This window comes from Podarcis cretensis, assembly GCF_951804945.1.
Source record: "Podarcis cretensis genome assembly, chromosome: 6".
Lineage (NCBI taxonomy): Eukaryota > Metazoa > Chordata > Lepidosauria > Squamata > Lacertidae > Podarcis > Podarcis cretensis.
In genome coordinates this window covers 59,770,392-59,794,665 of record NC_137175.1, presented here as the reverse complement: position 1 = coordinate 59,794,665, position 24,274 = coordinate 59,770,392, and the positions used below count along the sequence as shown (strand labels likewise).

General features: G+C 42.4%; 1 protein-coding gene across 2 annotated transcripts in view; it reads right to left on the bottom strand.

The window, feature by feature from the left end:
- The window catches only part of LOC307219155 (uncharacterized protein), a 144,199-nt gene extending 120,151 nt beyond the window's left edge, over positions 1-24,048 (bottom strand). Inside the window, exon 1 of one of the 2 annotated variants that reach the window (XM_079982163.1) lies at positions 23,962-24,048. The gene's annotated coding sequence lies outside the window, so the exon portion shown is untranslated. The remainder of the gene's footprint in view (positions 1-23,961) is intronic. The other variant, XM_079982164.1, reaches the window with a different exon arrangement.
- Between the last annotated feature and the right edge of the window lie 226 nt (positions 24,049-24,274).

Below are 24,274 nucleotides of genomic sequence, written 5' to 3'. Positions count from 1 at the left end.
GGCAAACCCAGGTTTCTGCTATGTAGAGTTTGCACCACCACAGAAATTGCTTGACCCATCTAGGCATCTCTTCATAATAATAAATGTGTCCTCCAGGCACAACGAGCATGGTGCATCTTGTGCGATCTTTCCCCCAAGGGCTGAGTGCAGCACATAATCATCCCTGTGAGAAAGGCTGATACAGAAGAGCAAGACATGAACTGCAGAGCACTGGTGCTGATGCCCTTTTATCCCTATGCATTAAACCCAAACTACCGTATGCATATCTGCTTCCTGCACTTTTCTCTACTGGCAAGAAATGTAAAGCAATAACGTGAAAGTCAGTCCATCAGTCAAAAGTGATCTAGAGCAGAGATGCATCTCGGTCTTTTCTGCTGGAAGCCTAGATACCTTGTGGGATCCTGGAGCTATCCTGCTTATTAATACCACTGGCATTGACACATCTGTTTCAGATTCATTCCTTGGAGCTGGACTTGATAATAAGTACATTCTGTGTTGAACGCTAGCATTTACGTTGCCTGCCGAGATTCATATCCTTGAAGCAATTTACTCATTGCTAAGACTATTTGGTGATTTTATCTAACCAGCCAGGTATGGAATACAAAGCATTCTTCACACACACACACACACACACACACACACACACACACACACACATTATTCCTATAACTTTTACAAGCCCAGAACTGCTTTAAGAAAAGTAAAATCGGTTGTGATTGTCTACAAGATTCCCATTTATTCTAGGTGTGTTCAGACATTCACCTATGCACTCAGTGTGGGCAGAGGCAGAGGCATACGTACAAGTGCTGTCCCAGTGTCCCATCTACACCCCTCTCCCCCCCATCCCTGTTTTGCACAGTAGAGGCTTCTACTCACATTTGATTGGATGTGAGTACAGCCTTCCATGTGATCAAGAACCCTGATAAAGCAAGAAGGAGTCTACTCACATTCAAGCAAATAGGAGGAGAAGCCCTGTGCAGACTTTGCCCACATACCATGGGGAAGGTTGGGGACTAAGGTGTGGGAGACATGTGAGAGAGAGAAAGGACACTGAAGGGCTTGCCTGCCCACCCAAACCCCCGCACAATCCCACCCACAATATGAGTGTTCACACAGACGCCTAGCAAGTTTGTTCAAGGTGAATGTAAAACATGGCATGCGTTCTTTCACAAAGCATGAAATGTGGCCTGATTTTATTTCAAACTCTAAAAACAGACACATTTGTGCTCAAAAGGGAGGCAAGTTCATGGGGCAGCCAGGTAGGCTATGGATATGGTATATTTGTTTTTATTTATTTTATACATGTGCTCTTAAAGTTTGCAATGAAGAGGAGGAATAGAAAAGCACTGGATGGATGTAAAGAAATGAATAATGCCGCATATACACTATAACTTTCAAGTAAATTTGAAGCACTTTTACCACAGAGCCCCTCAAAAAATTCTGGGCACTATAGTTTGTTATGGATTTCTGGGAAGTGTAACTCTGTGAGGGGTAAATGACAGTGCCCATAATTCTTTGATTGTGCTTTAGAGATATAGAATATGCAGAGTCTAAGATGGAGGGATGCTGGGAAAGAGGGTAGGAGAACAGGCAGGAAGAGATTGGAAATGACACAGGCATAGTGGGTATGGAAGAGTGAGCATACAGAACAGGAAAGATGAATCTGTGGCCCTTCAGATGTTGCTTGTCTACCACTCCCATCATCCCTAACCATTAGCCATGCTGGCTGGGGCTAAAGGGAGTTTAACAATTTTCAGGGGGGGAGTGTCACAGGTTCATTACATCCTATCTCTGTATCTCTCTAAATAAAAAGAGAGCATGGGGTACCAAACTGGACCATTCCTTCAGGGAACCTTCAACTCAAACCACATTTCTGCCTTTAATAAAAGAGAGAAAGCGGGGGGGGGGCACAATACAAATTTAGTATATTGTAACTGGCACCTGAAATTAATTAAAGTTTCCACTTTGGAGACATTCGCTTCATTTGGCCTTTGTTGGCCATGACAACCCTGCTTTTAAATTAAATAGGACTTTGCATCAGACTCTCCGGTCAACTCGACTTGCCCAAATTTGACAGAAATGAATTTCATTGTGAATATTCAGCTGAGCTCTACAAATAAGCAAAGTTTTCACTGGCTGCTTTGACTAAGCTATTAATATCCTTCTGTGCTTTGATGCAAGTACTTTTCTCTAGAAAGCTGTTGCTGTTCAAATATGTTAAAATAATCAAATATGTTGGCTTCTGGCAAACAATGGGGGGAAATTGCTTCCCTACTTCTGGGAGTTGCTATGCATTTTTAAAGCATTTCTAAAATATGCGTGTGTTGCAATTTTGGGACTTGGAAAGCCAACATATCCACAAATTGATGAAAATGATGGTGCTGTTGTGTTGATTTGCATCTTATTTAGAGGTGAGAATGAGAAGAATGATAATAAAACACTGAATATTTATTTATTTGGCTGCCAATAAATTTTACACATCAGCATGAGCCTACGATTTTATTTTTAATTTCCCACTAGCACTCTCCTTAAGCTCAGCATGTTTGAGAAGGAACCATTTTAAATCAGACCATACACAAAGACTGCAATTCTATGCGTATTTCTACCTTAGGAGCCTGTGCCACTGAAATGAAGGTGACTTCATGCCAAGTAACATCCATGCTGGGTCTGGAGGCAAACAGCCATTCCAGCAAGCTGAGCAGAATTTAAGCATCAACCTAGAGCCAGCCCAGAGTCGGCTAAGCCAAATAGAACCATTAGCCAAATACTGAGCCAAACAGATCCATGTTGGCTCATTTCGCTTAAGAACATAAACACCCCACTGGATTAGACCAATGGAGCAATCTCATGCAGCATCCTATTTCTCACAATGGCCAGCCAGATGCAAGGCATGAAGGTGACAGCTGTCCCCTGTTGCTGCCTCCCAGCAGCTGGTACTGAGATACAACCTCTGTCTGGCCCTGGAGGTCCCATGTAGCTAATATCACTAGCAGCCATTTATCCTCTGCCTATTCCCCTTTAAAAGCAACAGATACACTAATGGACATCATCGCTATGCGTGGCTGTGAATTCCACAAATTAATTACACCCTGTGTGACAAGCTCCTTGTTCCTGGTGGGCTGAAAGCTACTGCCAATTTATAGCGGCACTGCAGCATAGCAAAGATGCTGGCCAGAAGCCCTTTCTGCCTCCAGGCTGCCACAGTGCCGTGGAAAGTGTCAGGCTCAGGCAATTAGCTGCTGTTGAGGTGCTGGTTCCAGGCTGCTGGAAGGCGAAGATGCAGTGGCGTAGCGTGGGGGGTGCAGGGGGTGCCGGCCGCACCGGGCGCAACATCTGGGGGTTAGGGTTAGGGATAGGGTTAGGGGGCGCAAATCCAGGGTTAGGGGGCGCAAATTACTTGCCTTGCCCCGGGTGCTGACAACCCACACTACGCCACTGCGAAGATGAAATCTGAAACTGGGGACAGGCAATTAGAGGGGTGGATGTGTCAAAGTCAAGTGTACCATCACCATCACCACCCCTAGCTGATGTGCACATCAAGCTATCTCAACGAGGTTTATCACTATTATCAGCTTTGCAGTTAGTAAGCTGAGGTAGTTCTCATTTCCTGGGGCACATATGGCATTCACTCTGTACAAACAATAAAGATTGCTCGTTCTATTCCCCCTTCCAACAGACCAGCCAAGAGAATTTACACTGGCTCCCCCAGTCCCACCACATTCACAGCATCGTGTCATAAATACGATCACAAGCAATCTGATGATGCATGAAGGTATTTCACCATCCGCTCGGGGTTTGCGATCTCTCCTCTGGGCAAGATTTTTCAGGCAGAGGCTGCCTCATCTTTCACGGAAACTAAGCAGGCCCATAAATTATCGCCAGAATCCCTGCAATTCAGTCGCAGTAGCCTCCCGCCCCTGGCGCCTGCTGGTTTGTTGTTGTTGACGATGCTGAAGCTGGCCGTTCCGAGTGTGGGGAATGTGTGATGTATCGGGAGAGCAGCAAGACCTCTTAACTCCTCAGTGTAAAGGTCACCAATAGGAAGAAAATGCCATTTCCGAGGATATTTAGCATTATATAGGTCCTCCAGTTAGTGCCACACTTTACTTTGTCATTCTCGGCATCCCGCTTGGAGAGCTCTGCTCCACTTCATCATCATAAACATGTCAACAATCAGCCCCAGTGGAGGGTCCGGCTGTTTGTTCTGCAGCCTCGCATAGAAAAGTGTGCCCCCCACAGCAGCTCACAGCACTTACGCTCTGTGCCCAGTGGGGCCAGACCTGGAACATTTTCATTTTGTTTGCCTAGATTCTGGATCTCCTCCCCCTGCTTTATTTTATCCTTCCCAGGAATGAAAATTATGCATGTGAGAAATGCAGTTAGAAATTTACCTGGGGAGACCTCCTTAACAGTTGCTGCCTGAAGGCTACAAAAGAGTGGCACAAATGCAATAACTTTGTTGTTTGGCTCCTATAATGTGATTATTTTGGAAAGCTGCAGAAGCTCACACTTGCATGGAAATCATACCCTTTGCCCTAAAAAACCCCCTGAGCCTATAATCTCCAGTAGGTGGGAACTATTCCTAATTTCCTTTTACCCCATACTTAGGGCCCACCCACACTTTCCCTTAAGTCTGTACATCTTTGCCCTGTTTGGTCTGAGGCTGGGCAATCCCACTTGTGATTTTTGCCTCAGATTTTACTTGGTGAAAGACTCCTGAAGCCCTGTGCTTTCCCATTCATTCTTTCTATAATCAATAATCTGCTTCTTGTGTTGTCTCCGCCTTCAGCTCTGCCCACCTGTGGCAGAATGTCAGAGAATCAGAAAATAGAATAACCAGACAATCATTTAACATATAGAAAAGGAGCCAGAAGTCTTCCGATATGTGTTATTAAAGACAGAATATATATAAAAAAATAAAAATGGTGTCCAGTAGCACCTTCGAGACCAACTAAGTTTGTTCTTGGTACAAGCTTTCATGTGCATGCACACTTCTTCAGATACACAGTGTGCATGCACGCGAAAGCTTATACCAAGAACAAACTTAGTTGGTCTCGAAGGTGCTACTGGACAATATATATATATATATATATATATCTCAACTGCGTCAGACCAATACAGCTACCAACCTGAATCTAAAGACAGAAAATAAAGCTGTGATTTGGAACCATCACAACCAATCAAAACAAATGAATGGGAACAAGCATATATATCATTTGGTCACAATCTTATCGATTAAAGCTAAACAGAGAAAACTAAAATTAATAAATAAAAAATTAAGCAGGCTGATGAAACTGGAAGTGTGCTGCTTGAAGCTGGAGAGACAGCTGGGAAAATTATCCTGCAGGGGTAGGCAGGGAAAGGATGAAAAGAGGCGGGTGCAGACTGCCCCAAACACAGCTCCTAGGGAAGCACACAAAATCCCAGTCAGGAGCTATTTTAGGACCAGTTCAGAAGAGAGACAATTTTTTATCCAGGTTTTCTGTGAATTAACATTTGTTCTGATTTAACAGTAAACAGTGGGTTTTCCCAGGGGAAACAACTTTTTGAACTCATGATAATAGATATGAAATACTAGAAATCGTAGCGTAGATGGGCCTTTACTCTTTTATGGGCCTTGGTGGCACCCAGCTGAAAATATACCATCTGTAAGAAGTATTCATAATTGTGACTTCAGTTGCCTAATCCAGAGCTTTTTCTTACCATTTAGAGAAAGGATGGTGAACCTACAATGGTTGCTGGGCTGTAACTCTTCTTGGCGCAACCAGTGTGGCCCACAGGGAGGGAAGCTGAGGTGCAGCAATCCTGGTTTAGAGGGCGCCAAGCTGTTGCGTGAGACCTTAGAGCAGGAAGAATCTCGTTCTAGGATTCTATAGGAAATGCTCTAATGTTCTTTTGCCTCCTTTTTGGTCACTGCTTTTCTGCAACTTCACTCAATTTTACTGTTTTCTAGGGGTCCTGCTAGGGATGCAGCACATTACCTTGTTGATGAGACTTAAAGGCTGCTTTGCAGATGGTTACCTACCATACATATGTTACAGTAAATGTCTGTACAGTGTATATGGAATTTTGCTCTGATTTGTAGCTAGTTTGGGGCTCACTGCTATCCACATGCTCTGATGCTGTTCAGTATCCTGGAAATTGTTTGCCTGTTAGCACATTCTTCTGATTATCTGAGATCACTTTATTTCAACTCCTGCATAGAGATGCTTAATGCAACACTGGTTATATGGCCCCCTGTATAACATTCTTTAAATACAACATAGGAAAACAAAAGAAAAACATTTTTTTCGTTTTATGGTGTAGTTTTACAATACAGTGCACTTTTTACAACTTATGCCCCAGAGAGCATTTTAATAGCCCACTTAATTACCCTTGCAAGAGAGGACTCTATAACAGAAACTCTGGCAGATCCTTAACTAGAAATTACAATCACCTACATTATAAAAATGACTAATTAGAATGATGTTTGGCTATAAGAGAGGATGCCGAACATCCTAGGTGTTAAAAGCAGGCAGCAATAACAAAAGGCTGCCAAAAACCAAAGCTTATTATATCCCAGTTGATTTCAGTGGGAAGTTTGTTTGCTGGTTTTGAATGTTATGGACTGCACTGCATGAGCAAGATGACAGGAGGTACAAACAGAGAGAAAGCAGCAAAGGGGAGGGGCATTGCTTGTGCTTCCTATCTAATGTGAAAAGTGGGAAAGGTTAGGATTTTTCACCTCAAAAACACCTTGCCCACCTTTTGCCTCCATCCCTCCATCTGTGATGGCAATGATTTCTGATAAGGGTATAATGGAGATGTGTCAAAGCATCTTCACTCTACAGCCTTTACCATATGCTGAAGTTACACCTCTTTAACATGGTATTTGAAAATTAAGGTACCTTGTTTGATTGGACCCACCTATTGTGCTGACTTTATACAATTCAGTTCCATTTGAAACAGTTTTACTTAACTGAGTCAAATATATGTTGGAAATGTAAAGAAAAAGAAAGTACTTTTTATCATATGTGGTGGGAATGTAGAGAAGTTAAAAACAATTGGGAAATGATATATAATGAATTGAAAAAAAATGTTTAAAATGGCATTTGTAAAAAAAACCATAAGCATTTTTGTTAGGGATTATGGGACAAGGCCTGCCAAGAAAAACAAAAAAAAATTATTTATGTATGGTACAACAGCGGCAAGAGTCTTGTTAGCACAAGGATGGAAGAACCAGGAAATCCCAATGAAAGAACAGTGGCAAGAAAAATTGATGAGCTATTGGCCAAATTGACACATAAACTACGTGAGAAGGACAATCATTACTTCAAAGAAGATTGGGAACTTTTTACAAACTATTTTAAAAAACAACAAAATGACTTGGACTCCTTGGCAGGTTTTGAATAAAACTTCCACAAATTTATTAACAGAATATATGACAGATAAGGTAATGATATATACAATTTTTAACATGCAGAGAATAATAAGCACAAACAAATCAGAGAAGGGAGCTGAGTGAAGTCTCGGGAGGGAGGGAGAGGGAGGGATGGGGAGGGGGGAAATAATGTAATTGATTATTTGGATTGATAATTTGTTTTGTAGAAATTGTTTAATAAAAATATATTTTTAAAAAAGAAAAAGGGGGGGAGAAACCGTTTTACTTGTTTTATAAACCCACCTGGGTTTGATAAGGTTTTGAAAACCTCATCAAATAATTAGGGCTGTGCAAAGTTCCTAATTTAGTCACACCAGGCCAGATCAGGCCTCAAGCAGAATGAGGAAGCGTGCACAACCCTATTTCAAACTTCTACTCCAACCAGAACTGTTTTGTCTATGTGACCAAGAGAAGATCCCCAATTTAACTGTGTCTGATCCTTCTTGTGGTCAATGTTCTCCTGTCCATAAAAACATGTGTAAACCATTCCTAGATACTGGTCTGACATGTTGTTTTCAAAAGGGCCCATTAATTAGGACTTTATAGGGCACAGGTTAGTGTGTTTCCAGTGAAAGGTTAAAGTCTAATGGCTTCCACATGTTTTAATACTTGATGCAGGAACAGCGATTAGCTGGAGGGCTTTTCCTTTCCATGTGTTATTCTTCCACCGTGGCTGAGGAGCAGCTTTAAACTCTTTGCAGAATCACAACAATGTTTCGCTCCTCGGATCCTGTGGCATCCGAATGCTTGGGTCACTTAAAACTTGGCTGCAAGAACACACTGCAGGGAGCAATGCTGAACAGGCAGGGAACGAGGTAAGATGACCTAATGGGCTTTTTCTATCTTTAATGTATATGGTTCCATCATTTCCAATAAACCACAAAACTATTCCAAGAACTAGCCTGCACCCCTAGAGTGTGTGCAGCTGGCTGCTAGGGCAGCAGACATTTGTTAAAAGCATCTCTGGAGAGACCTTTTGTTTGGAATACCTTCAAAAACCAATATAGTTGTTTTTTATGATGTAACAGAACATGCCAAGGCGAGAGCAGAAGGAAAGGAGTCTGGAATAGAGGAAAGTTCACTCATCTGACATAAGACGAAGGACTTGGTGAAAATCAGGGTGAGAATACGCAGATGAGCATGCAGAGGGAAATGGTATTGCAAGGTGCAAAGAGCTCTGTAATTTTTCTGGGGTTATTCATTTTTATAAAGACACACAACACAACTCCCTGCCCACCAGGCAAGGTTTGGGCTAGGAGGACTGGGGATCTAGGCTTCATTACGACTTTCAGGAAGGAAATGGTGAGCCAACTTACTCAAGCAAAGTCTGTTTTCTACAACTGAGAAAAGTGTGTGAGCGAGACAGACAGCAACCCTCCAAATACTGTTGATCTCAGTCGGGCTTTCACATTTTGATGCCAGCAGCATCATGGGGCTGTGCTACATAGCTGGCCTCCTCCCAGTTGAGTTCCTGCTGCATACAGAGAGGGGCAGGCGCAAGATGGTGGCAAAGTCAGTATGGTGCAAACATGCCAGCAGAGCCAATCCACTGGCACATTTGCACCATCACAGCCCCTCTGTCCTGGTGTGCAGTAGCAACTCAACCAGAGGGAGGCCGGTTGAGCAGCACAACTCCAACATGCTGTCTGCTACTGCCTGGTTCCTTCCAGATGTTTCAGACAACTCCCATCAGCACCAGTCAGTATAGGCAATGGATAAGGATGATGAGAGTTATACTCCAAAATATATGAAGGCCACCACATGGTATAGGTATAATTTTTTGAGAGGCTGTAGGATCCAGGGGACTCCAGAGTGTCATGTTTCAACCCTGCCCAGACCTTGAACCTGAGGTCTTCTTGGATGAGGAGCAATGGGAGCAGGACGCTCCAGAATATCTCTGCAATACTAATTCCCAGGACAGGGTGTGCCTACAATTTTTTTTTTTATTCCTGGCCAACATCCCATCCCACTTTATTTTTTTTATAATAATTTTTATTAAATTTTCCACAGCTTTTTATCATAACACACAAAACATAACAATAGAAAAAACATACAACATGTATAATTTCACACTCTTAATTTCATATTCCTTACTCTCCCGACTTCCTCATACCTCCCCTTTCTGCATTCTCGTGTCGAATTAATTAATTAACAAATCCCTCCCTTACTTTCAACTTAATTATAATAACACTCATCTTCTTTAACTTAACCATTATTGCTGTTAACCCCTATTTTTCTCATTCAGCATCAATCTAAAGGTAAAGGTAAAGGTACCCCTGCCCGTACGGGCCAGTCTTGACAGACTCTGGGGTTGTGCGCCCATCTCACTTAAGAGGCCAGGGGCCAGCGCTGTCCGGAGACACTTCCGGGTCACGTGGCCAGCGTGACATCGCTGCTCTGGCGAGCCAGAGTCGCACACGGAAACGCCGTTTACCTTCCCGCTGGTAAGCGGTCCCTATTTATCTACTTGCACCCGGAGGTGCTTTCGAACTGCTAGGTTGGCAGGCGCTGGGACCGAGCAGCGGGAGCGCACCCCGCCGCAGGGATTCGAACCGCCGACCTTTCGATCGGCAAGTCCTAGGCGCTGAGGCTTTAACCCACAGCGCCACCTGCGTCCCACTCAGCATCAATCTAGCATTCACTAATTTTTGAGTATTTCTTTAAATAATCTTTAAATTTTGTCCAATCTTCTTCCGCCGTTGCTCTTCCCTGGTCTCGGATTCTGCTCGTCATCTCTGCCAATCCCATATAGTCAATCACTTTCGTCTGCCACTCTTCCACGGTGGGTAGGTCTTGTGTCTTCCAGTACTTTGCGATGAGTATTCTTGCTGCTGCTGTAGCATACATAAAAAAGGTTCTATCCTTCTTTAACACCAATTGGCCGACCATGCCCAGGAGAAAGGCCTCTGGTTTCTTAGGGAAAGTGTACTTAAGTACCTTTTTCAGTTCATTATAGATCAGTTCCCAGAAAGCCTTAATCCTTGGGCACGTCCACCAAAGGTGAAAGAATGTTCCTTCTGTTTCTTTACACTTCCAACATTTATTCTCGGGCAAATGATAGATTTTTGCAAGTTTGACTGGGGTCATGTACCACCTATAAATCATTTTCATAATATTTTCTCTCAAGGCATTACATGCCGTAAATTTCATCCCGGTGGTCCATAACTTTTCCCAGTCAGCAAACATAATGTCATGACCAATGTTCTGCGCCCATTTAATCATTGCAGATTTAACCATTTCATCTTGTGTGTTCCATTTCAACAGCTAATTATACATTCTTGACAAATTCTTAGTACTGGGCTCTAACAATTCAGTTTCTATTTTTGATTTTTCCACCTGGAAGCCAACTTTCCTGTCTAATTTAAAGACTTCCATTATCTGATAGTAATGAAGCCAGTCTGTCACTTTCCCTTTTAACTTGTCAAAACTTTGCAATTTCAGTCTGTCTCCCTCTTGCTCCAAAATTTCCCAATATCTCGGCCAATTGACCTCCATATTTAGTTTTTTAACAGCTTTTGCCTCCATTGGCGACAACCACCTTGGAGTTTTACTTTCCAGCAAATCTTTATATCTAATCCAGACATTATATAATGCTTTCCTGACAATATGATTTTTAAAACCCTTGTGAACTTTTACCTTGTCGTACCACAGATATGCATGCCATCCAAAAAAATTGTCAAAACCTAAATCCAAAATGTCAGTATTCTCCAGAAGTAGCCATTCTTTCAACCAGCAGAAAGCTGCTGATTCATAGTACAGTTTAAGGTCTGGCAGGGCAAATCCGCCCCTTTCTTTCGCATCAGTTAATATCTTAAATTTTATTCTAGGCTTCTTGCCCTGCCAGACAAATTTAGAAATATCTTTCTGCCATTTCTTGAAACAGTCCATCTTATCCACTATTTGCAATGTTTGGAACAAAAACAACATTCTAGGCAATACATTCATTTTTATAACTGAAATTCGACCCAACAAGGAAAACTTCATATTTGACCAAATTTCTAAGTCTTTTTTTACTTCCATCCAGGTTTTCTCGTAATTATCTTTAAATAAATTCAAATTTTTAGATGTCATATTTATCCCCAAATATTTCACTTTCTTAACCACAGTTAACCCTGTCTCATTCTGAAACTTTTCTTTCTCCAATACTGTTAGATTTTTCTCCAAAACCTTCGTTTTAAACTTGTTTAGTTTAAATCCTGCTACTTGACCAAACTCTTGAATTAATTCTAATACTCTTTTGGTACTAGATTCAGGCTCTTGCAACGTAAGTACTAAGTCATCTGCAAATGCTCTCAACTTATATTGTTTAGCTCCGACCCATCCCATCCCACCCCACTTTATCTCATCCAGGGCCAGAGAAGCAGAGGACATGGCCAGACACACAGGAACTTTCAAGCTGCTGCTGAAGTGTCATGTGAGTAGTGGAGGACCATGGAGACACCTGTTCAGGTCAGGGCCCCACTGAGAGCCAGGAAGGGGTGGAGATACTAGCTCCTACATAGTCTGAGATGCTTCATTGCCAAAGCAACGACTCTCATCCCAGCTCCAGTCTGTCTGACCTGGGGAAAGTATACAAAGAGGTCTCCATGTTAACATTTCACCTAAGGCCAGTCCTATGTCCAAGTCTTGATCTACAACACCAAGGTCGCATGTTCCATTGGTTGGCTGTGATCACCACGCACCCCTTTCTTTGACCTTTTCAAACTCTCCCATAAAAGAGGTCAACATTAATTTTGCGAAATTGTTTTCTGATCTTCACTTAAAATTCAGAAGGGAAGGTGAGAGGTTACAAACCAGCCACTATGAGGTTCCTTCTCCATTACTTTGTGAGAATTTAATTTCCTCCAGTTCCTTGGAGATGGTGCTCCAAAGGTCAATGTTGCAAAATAAATGTTCCTTGATGAAGCTTTTAACTTGCTGTCCCATCTTGCCTGGTTCAGCAGCTGTGTCCTTTGTTGATTGACATATCTTAATACACTTGCTTAGAGTGTTGCACACTCTCTTTATCGCTTGCATGATATTAGAGGGAAGAAGATGACTGTACATAGAACGAGGAATCAAAAGATGCTCCCTCCTCTGACTTTATTTTTCAACAGAAGCATCAGACACATAATGGGAATAATGGATCACTTTCCATTATTTTCTTTCTTTCTTAGCATCAACTTCAGATTACACATAATGAATTCAAACTACAGATTGCATGAAGATTGCACAGCATGTTTCATGGTGAGAAGAGATTCTGGTATTATCACACTACCTGCAAAGGAATTAAAGCATAGCTGTCAACTTTTCCCTTTTCTTGTGAGGAATCCTACTTGGAATAAGGGAATTTCCCTTTAAAAAAGGGAAATGTTGACAGCTATGCATACAGTCTTAGGTTAATGCTTCAGTTTTCTGAACTCACAAATTTTGATTTGCATATTCTTTTTTTAAAAAATGTTCTTTTTATTTTATTTGTTTACAATATCTCTACAACACCCAATCAGAAAGGTTCACTAGGTTGTTTACATAAAGCGTAACTAGAATCCAGTCGGAATCCGGAAGTACTTCCAAACTACAAGCCTCCATCTATCGGGTGGAGTGCAACCCCTATCAAAACAGTGTGCACCTAATTCCCTGACCTGGGAACCACCACCTACAGCAATTCCAGATTATCAGGATTCACCCTCAACTTATTGGCCACTGTCCAGTCTATCACTGCCTCCAGATACCTGTTCAGCACCTTCACAATGCAATCCTAAACTGAAGACATCAGGAAAATATCCTTTTGGATCAGCCCAAGGGCCCATCTAGTCCAACGACTTGTTCTCACAATAGCAAAGCAGAAGCCCATGGGAAGCCCACAAACCACAACACACTCCCCACTTGTGACTCCCAGCAACTGGTGTTCAAAGACATACTACATCCGACGGTGGATCTTAGCTAATCTGGCCATGTCAGATTTTTCTCATTTTTCCAGTCTAAGATATCCACATCAATTTGCTTTTTTTGTTGTTGTTGTTGTTCTTTCCTTTAAAAAAACTCACTCTTAAAATTCATCAGCATTTAAGTGCAAATTTCTCCTGATATACACATTTTTGAATGCAATTTTGCCCAGTACAGTGGAACCTCGACTTATGTACGGCTCTACTTACGTACAATTCCAGTTACGACCTTCAGTAGGTGCTTTGACTTATGAACTTTCCTCTAGATATGAACAGAGGCCTTGCCAACAGCCCAGAGCTCGCCTGGCCGGCTACAGAGCAGCTCTGGAGCCTCCACCAATGGGAAGTTATAATTTCCCTAATGCAATGCATTTTTGTTATCTAATTTTCACTAATAAATGCATTTGTAATCACATTTTACCCCAGTGTATGTGGTTTTTGTATTTGGCTAGAGAACTGCATTGCAAAATTCAGAGAAGTGCATGCTTGACAGTCATCGCAATTCACCCACAAAAACTTTGTTCAATATCTCCCTTATCCCCGTTTTCCTTCAATGAAAATATCCCTTCTGTTTGGTTACCAACTTTGATAGGGATAAATGCCATTGGTGCATTGATATTATTATTTATTAAATTTGTATACGGCCCTTCATCTGAAGATCCCAGGGTGGTTCACAACAGAAAAATACAAAATACACCATAATTTAAAAAACAAAAACAAATATCTCCCCCTCCCATTAGGCTGCTTTCTACAAGCTCGATAAGATTTGAGCCAAATTGCAGCAGAGAGACCTATAGAGGAGGGGCATGCGGGGGGAGCTTTTGGCAAAAGGAGTTAGATTTTATCCATAATGACAGTTCCAGCTCAACTGAGGCAGCAGGGAACAGGCCCTCCCTCCTCCAGCGCACCTTAAGGTCAGGAGAGGTCACTGTGAGCACCTCAGCTTGGCTGTGACCTTGTGGGAGATCTTGCAAAGCGCATCTGGAATGTATTTTGGCTTCATGAGGGATAAATGAAAACACTGAGCACAACAGGATCGAGGCAATGTTGTTTGAAAGAAAAGGTAATGTTTTGACCCTTTCTCGGCCTGTGACATGTCTGGTTCTTCCACCAAGGGCCAGGGAAGTACAGCTTGTTTTGTTTGAAAGCCTGTTAAGCTCTTTGACTGCTTTCAAAGAACAGCTTTTGGGAAGATTTTCTCACACGTAAGCTTTGAGAAGCAGCACTGGTTGCACACAAACAAAGGTGGGGAGAGCAGGGTTGTGTGAAAAGGCAAATCAGCATTGTGATTTCAGACCACGAAATGGAAAATAAATGAACCTGACCAAATTAAGAAAATATATATATCAATATTGTCCTTTTTACCTGTTCACCTTGGTAGGGTAGTCTCTATACTTTCTCTCTGTATAGTTAAGATACTTCAAAAATTAGTTGAAAAGTTAGGCTGTGAATAGCCAATCTTGTACAATCTTGACAATCTTGTAGGTGATCAAAACTACTTTTTTAAGCAGGGCGGAACAACTTTAGGAAGCGGCAAGTTAAACTAGAGGAGTAGTAAATGGGATGTTTATCGGCTAGCCATTTCATTCCTCTAACTCCATCCCCTCAGTTTATCATCTCATATACCAAATGCTTAGTTTAGTTATGTGCATCATATACAGGTATAGTCGTACCTTGGAAGTCGATCAGAATCTGTTCTGGAAGTCCACTCGACTTCCAAAACGCTTGGAAACCAAAGCGTGGCTTCTGATTGGCTATAGGAAGCTCCTGCAACCAATCGGAAGCCGTGGAAGCCCTGTTGGACGTTTGGGTTCCAAAGAATGTTCGCAAACCAGAACACTCACTTCCAGGTTTGTGGCTTTCGGGAGCCAAAACGTTCCAGTTGCAAGGCGTTCAGGATCCAAGGTACAACTGTACATGTAATATTTAATTGTTCTTGTTGTTTAGTCATTTAGTCGTGTCCGACTCTTCGTGACCCCATGGACCAGAGCACGCCAGGCACTCCTGTCTTCCACTGCCTCCTGCAGTTTGGTCAAACTCATGCTGATAGCTTCAAGAACACTGTCCAATCATCTCGTCCTCTGTCGTCCCCTTCTCCTTGTGCCCTCCATCTTTCCCAACATCAGGGTCTTTTCCAAGGAGTCTTCTCTTCTCATGTGGTGGCCAAAGTATTGGAGCCTCAGCTTCAGGATCTGTCTAATATAATAATTAGGCTCTCATAATTCCTATCTTGATGACCCTTTTTCACAATCAATTTGAAAACATTTCACACTAACAGAAGCTTGCAGCCTTAGCTTCTTCGCATTGGGGGGGGGGGATAAAAAAAATCTTGTAGATATACCACACAGACACTTTACATTTCACATTATTTCTTAAGGGTGTTCCTTTGACCTCCCGCCTTTCATTTTGTCCTCATAACCGCTCTTGATTAAGTAATATGATTTCCCCTCAGAATATGCTGCTGAAGGCCTGACTGACATCTGTGGGTCGTTCATGAACCCAACAGCCCTGCTGAATAAGCAAAGCGAACAACAAAGGAACACTGGATGGATTAAAATGGGGAGAAAACCAAATAACTTCCCCTGCTGCTGCTGCTTAGACCCTTTTCCTCTTAATTCCTCCAGGACCCCCCAAGGCTGGTGGAAGAAAGAGATCTGGTTGCTTTGTACTGAATATTGACACAGCAAGAGTGTGTTTCTATAAGTGTCTGCATCGCTTGGCTTACCTCAGTGAGTACAGTAAATTAAGCCAAAAAACAAAACTAAAACCCCACCACTGTTGGAAGCACGGGGCGGGGGGGGGGGGAGAGACACATGGAGAGACACAGGGTTATTACAAGGTGCTCAAGCTGTTTTGAGACATGAGTGCTACCCAAATGCTCCTTCAATGGAGAGGGCCAGTCCAATACATTTTGCTGCCAGAGGCAAACTAAATCATTAATCGTGACACCCAAATCTGCCACCTGAAGCCAGCACTGCACTCTGTCTACACGTAGGACTGGCCCAGTTCATGTGAGTGGAAACTGAGATCCTATATGGCTTTGTGCATATATTGCGGAAAGATGGTCAAGGAAGGTGGAACAGGAGTGGAGAGCAACAGGAGCCTGAATAAGGGGGTGCAAGTCTTGTTGCCTAGAACCAGGCACCAGGTTTGCAATCTGTGATCTTGGAATGTAAGTTTTGCTCAGCCATTTGGCTAGGGGTGGTGGATGGGAGGCTACAGAGCAGGTCCATATGCCTCAGGTTGTGGGTTTCTGCAAAGTGAATTCCAAGCCAAAGATCTAAAAGCAATTAAGGACTTGGTGATTTAGCTTCCTGACATGGCCATCAATGAGCCCTTTCAGGTTAAATACGCTTAACAATGAAAACACATTTAGTAACAGAGAAGGAAAAGAAAAGAAAAGAAAAGAAAAGAAAAGAAAAGAAAAGAACTCCTGGCTTTTAGAAACACTTAAAAAGAAAAGAAAAGAATTTCTCTTGAGAGTAAGAGACAAGCCACATGAACAAAGAAGGAAGATTTCTATGCCCACATAGCTGAGGACTAGCGCCCCCCCCCAAAGGAAGGATGTAACTATTTAAAAATAATAATGATTTTATAAGGGGAGGGGATACAGAACTGAAGAAATTACACTTTCGGCCAGTGGCCAACAACCCCCACCTCCCAATTTCTGTTGTCTAAGGTTGCTCCAATTTTGACTACACATAAGAAAACTGGTTGGGCAACTGGAGACCATTTGAGCTGCAGTCCCCTTCCATGTCTGCCATTTTCCTAACACGAACGCCACACCTGGAAAACATGCCGCAACCCAAACCCCGATTCCCTGTCTGCCCTCCAGCTACTTTTACGCTTTGGGTGAGGAAACAGAGATGTGGCTAGGGATCTCTGCCCTCTCTTAGCTAGTTTGACCCTCAGGCACCTCATCCTTAGGCAGAGGCGCCAGCTTCTCCAGACAACTGAGGGGCCCTGATGCAACATCCTGATGTCAAGCACGTGATGTTGTGTGTGTGGCCCTCTGAACTTTGAGGGGACCTGGCCCCCTAAAAATGGGTGCCTTGGCTTCCTTGGCAACTTAGAAGACCCTTTTATTGTTCTCTGCTACCACCTACTGACTTGTCAAGGAATTCCACACCTCAGTTTGGAGCTCCATGGATGGAACTCCCAGTGCAATTTTCTGCTTCAGGGAGCAGCCATGAGAGAAGAGCGATTTAGGTTGGGGCCGTATCAGGCAGAGAGGGAAGGATTCAGTCCTATGCCCCTATGCTGACTCCACAACTTTAAATCGCCTCAGAAGCTACTGTAGGTCAGTAAGCAGACGGTCACAGTTATGGGTTGGTGCAGATTGATTCACATGCACACATCCCTAACTACAGTCACTCGAGGAGAGTCATAGCTCAACAGGGATTCAGGCCTAAGCCTCTCTGATTGAAATCCTGATCACTATAATTCACTGGCTTTCCACAATATATTTCCCCACTGATCGATGCCAATTTGCAGCTTGTCAGGAAGGGAATTCAGAAAATAAGGCATTCCAGACAGGGCAGTAGAGGCTGCTTGTACATGTGGGCATGCATGTGGATGATCCAGAACCCTGGAATCTTTTTGAAACATTGCATGATTTCCAGATTTATCTTCATGACAATGAGGACTAGAAAATTTCTTATTTATATATAAAAAAGTGGTGATGACAATTACCTGGAATCTGAAACAAATATAGTTGTATATTTAAAAAGATCTCAAACATGTGCCATGTATATTATCAGGGCTATATACTGTATATGATGTGTAAATAAAATTACTGTGATTCAAAACAAAAAGTGGTAGAAATTGCTTAAATGTAGGAATTTGTTGTTGTTGACTGTTTTATCATCTGCTATGTTTGTTTTTACCTGCTGCTGTGACAGATCTTGTTGTCATTTTAATTAGTTTTGCAATATTTGTAGTTTCTGCTTGTTGTTATAATTATTATTAATTATTTTTATTATTTATTTCCCCAGCCACTCTGGGCGGCTCCCAACCAAATATAATATGGACTCCTGTGGGAGGAAGGGAAGGGATGTAAGAATGATTGAACAACTGACTCGTTGCTTTCTGCTAAAGAAAATACTTTAAAACAAAGACTCACAAAAAACCTAGTTTTAAAATCTTGAAAACCAAACTTCACTCTCTGGAACAGGCAAACTATAGGTTGCTTTAAGGGTTACCTAACATAAACACAGCATAGAAATTAAAGATAGAAAGATATGAGATCAGCTTCTTCTTTCATGGTGATTTAACTTGGATTGCTAAATCCTGGTGTTAAATGGTCTATGGAAAAGAACCTCCATAACTCCCTGTAGAGACTTCTCCACAGTCTGGTTCCTCTTCACATCAGCAGATTCTTTTAATCCCTCACCTTCATTTTCCATTCCCTAAGATTCATCCCATTAGCAATAGTAACACTCTTCTTGCGGAGTGGCGGGTGCCTGGTGCTGTTACTACTATAGGGCCATAAACTCTTTGAATTCCTGTTCTCAGAGCTGGACCTGAGCAGCGGCAGCCATTTTGTGCCTCTCTGTTACTAGGAGGACTCCTTGTTTGTTTTCTCAGATTCCCATCTTTGAAAGCTTATACAGAATATGGTCTGTAGTTTTTAAAGCGTGTTAGAAGTAATGATAGAAGTGGCTTGCCAAGTGGGGCAGAGCTACTTTGGCAGCTCCATGGCAGGTGGGTGGTTGCTCATGAGGAGTGGAAGAAGCAAAGTCAGCATGGTGCAAACACACCAGCAGAACCAATCTGCTGTTCCTGCAGGTGCACCAACCTCCCTGTCACCTCATCCCTCTGCCTACCAGTCAACAGCAGTGACCACCCTGCCAGAAAGTTAGCAAAGTGGCTTTGCTCTTCCCAGCAAGCTGCTTCTGAGTGAAACTGAGCCAAAATATTGACTTTTCGGTCCAATTCATACAGCAGAAGCAGATTTAGGGCAGCACAACCAGTTCCATTGCACGGGACATCGCAGGGCATTGCAACTTTGATGTAGTGCATTGAGCGGAATGGAAGGCAAGAGTTAGGGGCGCTGCTTACACAGGGCACTGCTGAAATTTGAGAGACCAAGGTCTGCTCTGCAAATGGGAAGGGCATAAAGGAAGCTAGAACCAGAGGCATTGAGGACGGGGAGTTCAATGAGACATTCAGGCTGAACCTTCCAAGGTAATGTTTAGAAGCATCAATACCACAACTCCTTCTGGCAGCATTGTCACTGTTTTCCTTAGGGTGAGACTGTATAGGACATCTGACATCTGGCAGGGAGAATGCCAGTCAACACCAGCCAAAGAAAGCTCTGTCACTGAGGAGTTAAGTCCATCCTCCTGAGCCATAAAAATCCCCCTCCCCTTATCAAAATGGTTTATTTAATTTCACCACACAAATGTACCATGGTTACTAATGATACCACTTGGTGTCACACGTTGCTGGGCCTTGAGCTTTATGGCTTATCCTCCCCTCCTGCACCAGCATGTTTTGAATGATCACACTTTGTCCCTTGCCATGGGTCACCCAAGTTATGGTGGCATTGGCAGGATCTTATCACTCTCTTTAGATTAAGCTGCATAGATCAAAGTGTGCCACAAGCAGGCACCAGGAGTGAGCACCAGAAAAGTGCTTTAAAACATAATTCCCATGGGTGGGTGACAGCTGCCAAGAAGGGGTGGTGCAAGAATCACATTTTTGGATTTACTCCTTCAGGATATTTGGGGTGTTATCTTGCCAAGAAGTCCCAGTGACGGAAGGGCGCAATGCATTTTTCAATTAGCTTCATAGGATGAGTAGGCCAAAAGGTTATTTGCTCTAATCTATTAAATAGGGACAAAATAGTTTTGAAATATATATATCTAAAAGGGGAAAGATCTAGCAATAGCTTTTTCTAGGTCTTTTCCTGTGTAGGGTAAACTGGGAACCTCCCAAGAGGACCTGGAAAGGAAATGGGAATGCAAAGTGAATTGCAAACAAACAGCTATTTTTAGTGGCGAGGGGACGGGGAGATACTTGCAATATTTGACAAACAATACAAGGAAGCTGCAGATACTGACGGCAAGAGAGAGTTGATACCCCTTGTGGCTGACACACCTAGTCTGGACACAAGGGTGCTGGCATGTTCTCAGGCTTCTCACTCAAACTTTTAAGGTTTTGTCTGGTGCATGAATTCAGCTACCAGACTGAACCTGCATTGTCACTTCTAGCCTCTTGCCTAAAACCCCAGGTTAGAATCCACTTAGTTCCTCTCCATTTCTCATTTGTCCAATCTGAAATTCAACTCCCCACACTTCTACACCCATTTATGGTTTTTCTAACCCAGGCTTCCTCAACCTCGGTCCTCCAGATGTTTTGAGAGATTACAATTCCCGCATCCCTGACCACTGGTCCTGCTAGCTAGGGATCATGGGAGTTGTAGGCCATAAACATCTGGAGGGCCAAGGTTGAGGAAGCCTATTCTAACCCAAATCCACCTGCATTTCTCCTAATATACACATTTTATACGCATGTTTGCCCAATATACATATTTTTACAAGCAATTTCCTCTAACCTGGTGCATTTTTTGCCCATGATATTCACCCACATGTGAATTTATGCACACTGCCTCCGAGTGCATTGCATTTCTGTATTTGGGGGAGAACTGCATCACAAAAGTATGAATCTTGAAGGAGGGCTGTGTTTAGCTTTGCATGTTCTTTCAGGAAGTGGAAATGAGACAGATTTGCCTTTAAATGCCATCTCTCTCTCTCTCTCTCTCTCTCTCTCTCTCTCTCTCTGTGTGTGTGTGTGTGTGTGTGTGTGTGTGTGTGTAAATGTAGACAAGGTTACGTGGCCTTGATCCCACAGAAGGTGAAGCCCAAACATACTGTCAGTGTTATATATGATCTCTGCAGTACCTATGACAATTATGTTCTGATATTGTAGAAGTAGCCTCATGGGGAAACCAGCATCTGACATGGCACATCCACTGGTGGTGTTGGGGCAAGACTCTGAGGGAGAAGTAAAGCACCCCAAGAAGGCCCTCAACACCTCAAAGCTGGCTCACTGCAGTTTTGTAGCACCCTGCTTGTGGTTAACGCTTAGCTGGAATGAAATATTCAACGCAGCAATAGAGAAATTAAAATAGTAATTTATTTGTCAGACAAATAAATATGAGGCACAGTGGTATATGGTTACCAAGCTCTGGCCTGGCCTCTTGCCATTCTGGCCAGCACTTATATTTCCTTAATCCAGCCCCCTTGCTCCTCCTGTGGCTGCCTCTGTCCAATCAGCCTGGTTAAAATTCCTATTGGCTGTTTGCTAGAACCAATCACAAAAGATACACCCATTTCCTCTTGCCCTTTTATGGAAATCAAAAAGCTATATATTCTTCTATCTATAAATGACAAATAAGTAGTAATATATCTTACATGTGTCTCAACAAGGAATCTTAATTACCAGCTCACCTCTTGCCCTCCTTGCCCTATTGCCATCCAAAACAGATAATTAATCTTGAATTTTTATCTTATGCATATGTCAAGGATTGAGTTCACATCAACATTGAGAGATCTCCTTCATTTGAAGGTTTCTAAACAAAAGGCCTGACAACCATATATCAGGAGTGCTCGATTGGCGTCTTTTGTCTGGCAAGGGGCTTGGCTGGTGGCTGACTTAATTTCAGGATAGTTACAACTCTTACAACTATATGAAATAAGAATCTAGCATTTCTTAAATCCTTTGCATAATTATATTTAAACTAATATATTTAATACATAAACAACCTTTTAAAAGGAAAAGAAATCTTAAAAGGATCTTAGTTTAAGAAAGAAACAGCTTTAGAAAAGTCTTCCCAGAAAATGTTCTCTTTCTGCCAGCTAGATGCTTTTTCACTGCTCTTGACCTTCTTAACCTTAGGAAGAAGATATGGCTCATTTTACTATTTATCCACCCTTAATTTGTAGGGTCAGTGTAACCTTGGCTGTCAGCCTGTAATTCCCTTTTTACGACTTTGAGAATTGTTTTCTGCTATAAATCAGGGGGGGCCCTTGTCTAGGAGTAAAACATCTTGCCAAGGTTTTTAGGCAACTGGTCTTCTGCCTGGCATGAAACAGAACATTTTTAAAATACAAGCCCTGATTAAACATATAAGCTTTAATAAAAATGCAAGCTTATGATTAGATGCCTCAGTTTGAAGTATGTAAAGTGATACCCATTACCATCTAAACAGGGGATGGACGGATAAGATCATTAAATCCAGAGTCTAAAATTGCTTAACTGTACCACAGGTTATTATTAATTAAATGTGATTTACTTCCACATAGGTGTGTGGTTTGGGATTTCTGCTTTGATTGTGCATATTAACTACTTTATACATTGCATGCCTATTTTACTCATTAGTCTACTACTTTCAAGTGTTGGAGTGACTGAAGGGGAAATCATTTCCACTTTATGAAGTCATAGTCTGGGGCCCTTTTTCATTCCACTTCAGAATAAGTCTTGAAGGAAATAAGCTTTTTAAAAAAATAAAAAGGACAAGCAACATCGAGTTCTCCCGCCCAGGGAATGGTGTGAAGGCGCAAAATACTGTTCAGCTCCTGAAACAGAGATATAATCCCAGGCGATAGCTGAATGGAAGACCACCTGTAAATTATGTATAAACTACTTGGAGTTCCTTGGAAGAAGTGTGGCATATGCATCGCATGAGCAGTGCAATCTGAGGCGTGTTTACTTAGAAAGTCCTACTGAGTTCAATGGGAGAAGGTAGCAGATATTCAAACGAGGCCCTTGCGATGCTGTTCAAGCATCACAAGGACATCATATGGGCCTGCTGGATCAGGCCAGTGGCTGAGCAGGTGCCTCTGGGAAGCCTGCAAGCAGGATGTGAGCACAACAGCACTCTGCCCCTCTGCAATTCCCAGCAGCTGGTATTCAGAGGCATAATGCCTCTGGAAGTGGAGAGCCTGCTGGGAACTATAACAATGGTCGATTCCCCATCTCCAGAAGTGCAAGAAATGGCTGTCACATGGGAGATTGGGTGACAGTTCATGGGTTTTCAAAATGGAGAATCAGCCACCGATATGCACCATGGAAATACAGGCCCCAAGTCTTCAGCTTCAGCTCCCAAAGTTCCCACATCTCACCCAAAATGCTCTTTTCATCATCTAGCTAGCCCAAAGGTAGCCAATGTAGTGCCTACCAGATGTTTTGGGCTACAACTCCCTTCCACCTTGACCATTGGCCATTCTGCCTAGGCTGATTTGAGTTGTAGTTTCCAACACTGGTCAGGCCTTTGGTCAGGGCGCAGCCTGACTCCCTCCTTTGGCAATCTTTACAGAACTTAAGCTTAATGGTTGCCATCAATTGGATTTTAATTAATTTTTAGAATGAAATGTTTTTAGAATGTTGCACTATTTTATTGTTGTTAGCCGCCCTGAGCCCGGCTTCGGCTGGGGAGGGTGGAATATAAATAAATTTTATTATTATTATTATTATTATTATTATTATTATTATTATCTGGAGGGTAACACATCACCCACCTCTGATCTAGCCTGATGAACACTTCTGGAGAACTCAAAAGCTTCTACACTATTTTGTGATACTTTGGTTAGCATAATAAAGGTATTAACTTACCGTAATATGGATCATGGATCATAGTTTCTTTAAAAAGCATGGCCTTGTCCTCCCCCTGCCCCGTATCTGTTAGTTCTTTAAGCACTGTGTGGGTTCTGTTAATAATTCACTGGTGCTCTTGATTCTGAAGAACATTCAGTTACTGGGCATGGTGCTATATTTAGGGCAGGATGTGTCCAACCTAGATTTATAGTTGCTTCATTTGAACACGATACTTTTACCGTCCAAGTTTACATTGGCAATGCTGTGAATCAACAAAGAGGTAAAAATAAGCAAGTGTTTATTATTTATATTCCCCTATATCAAAACACAC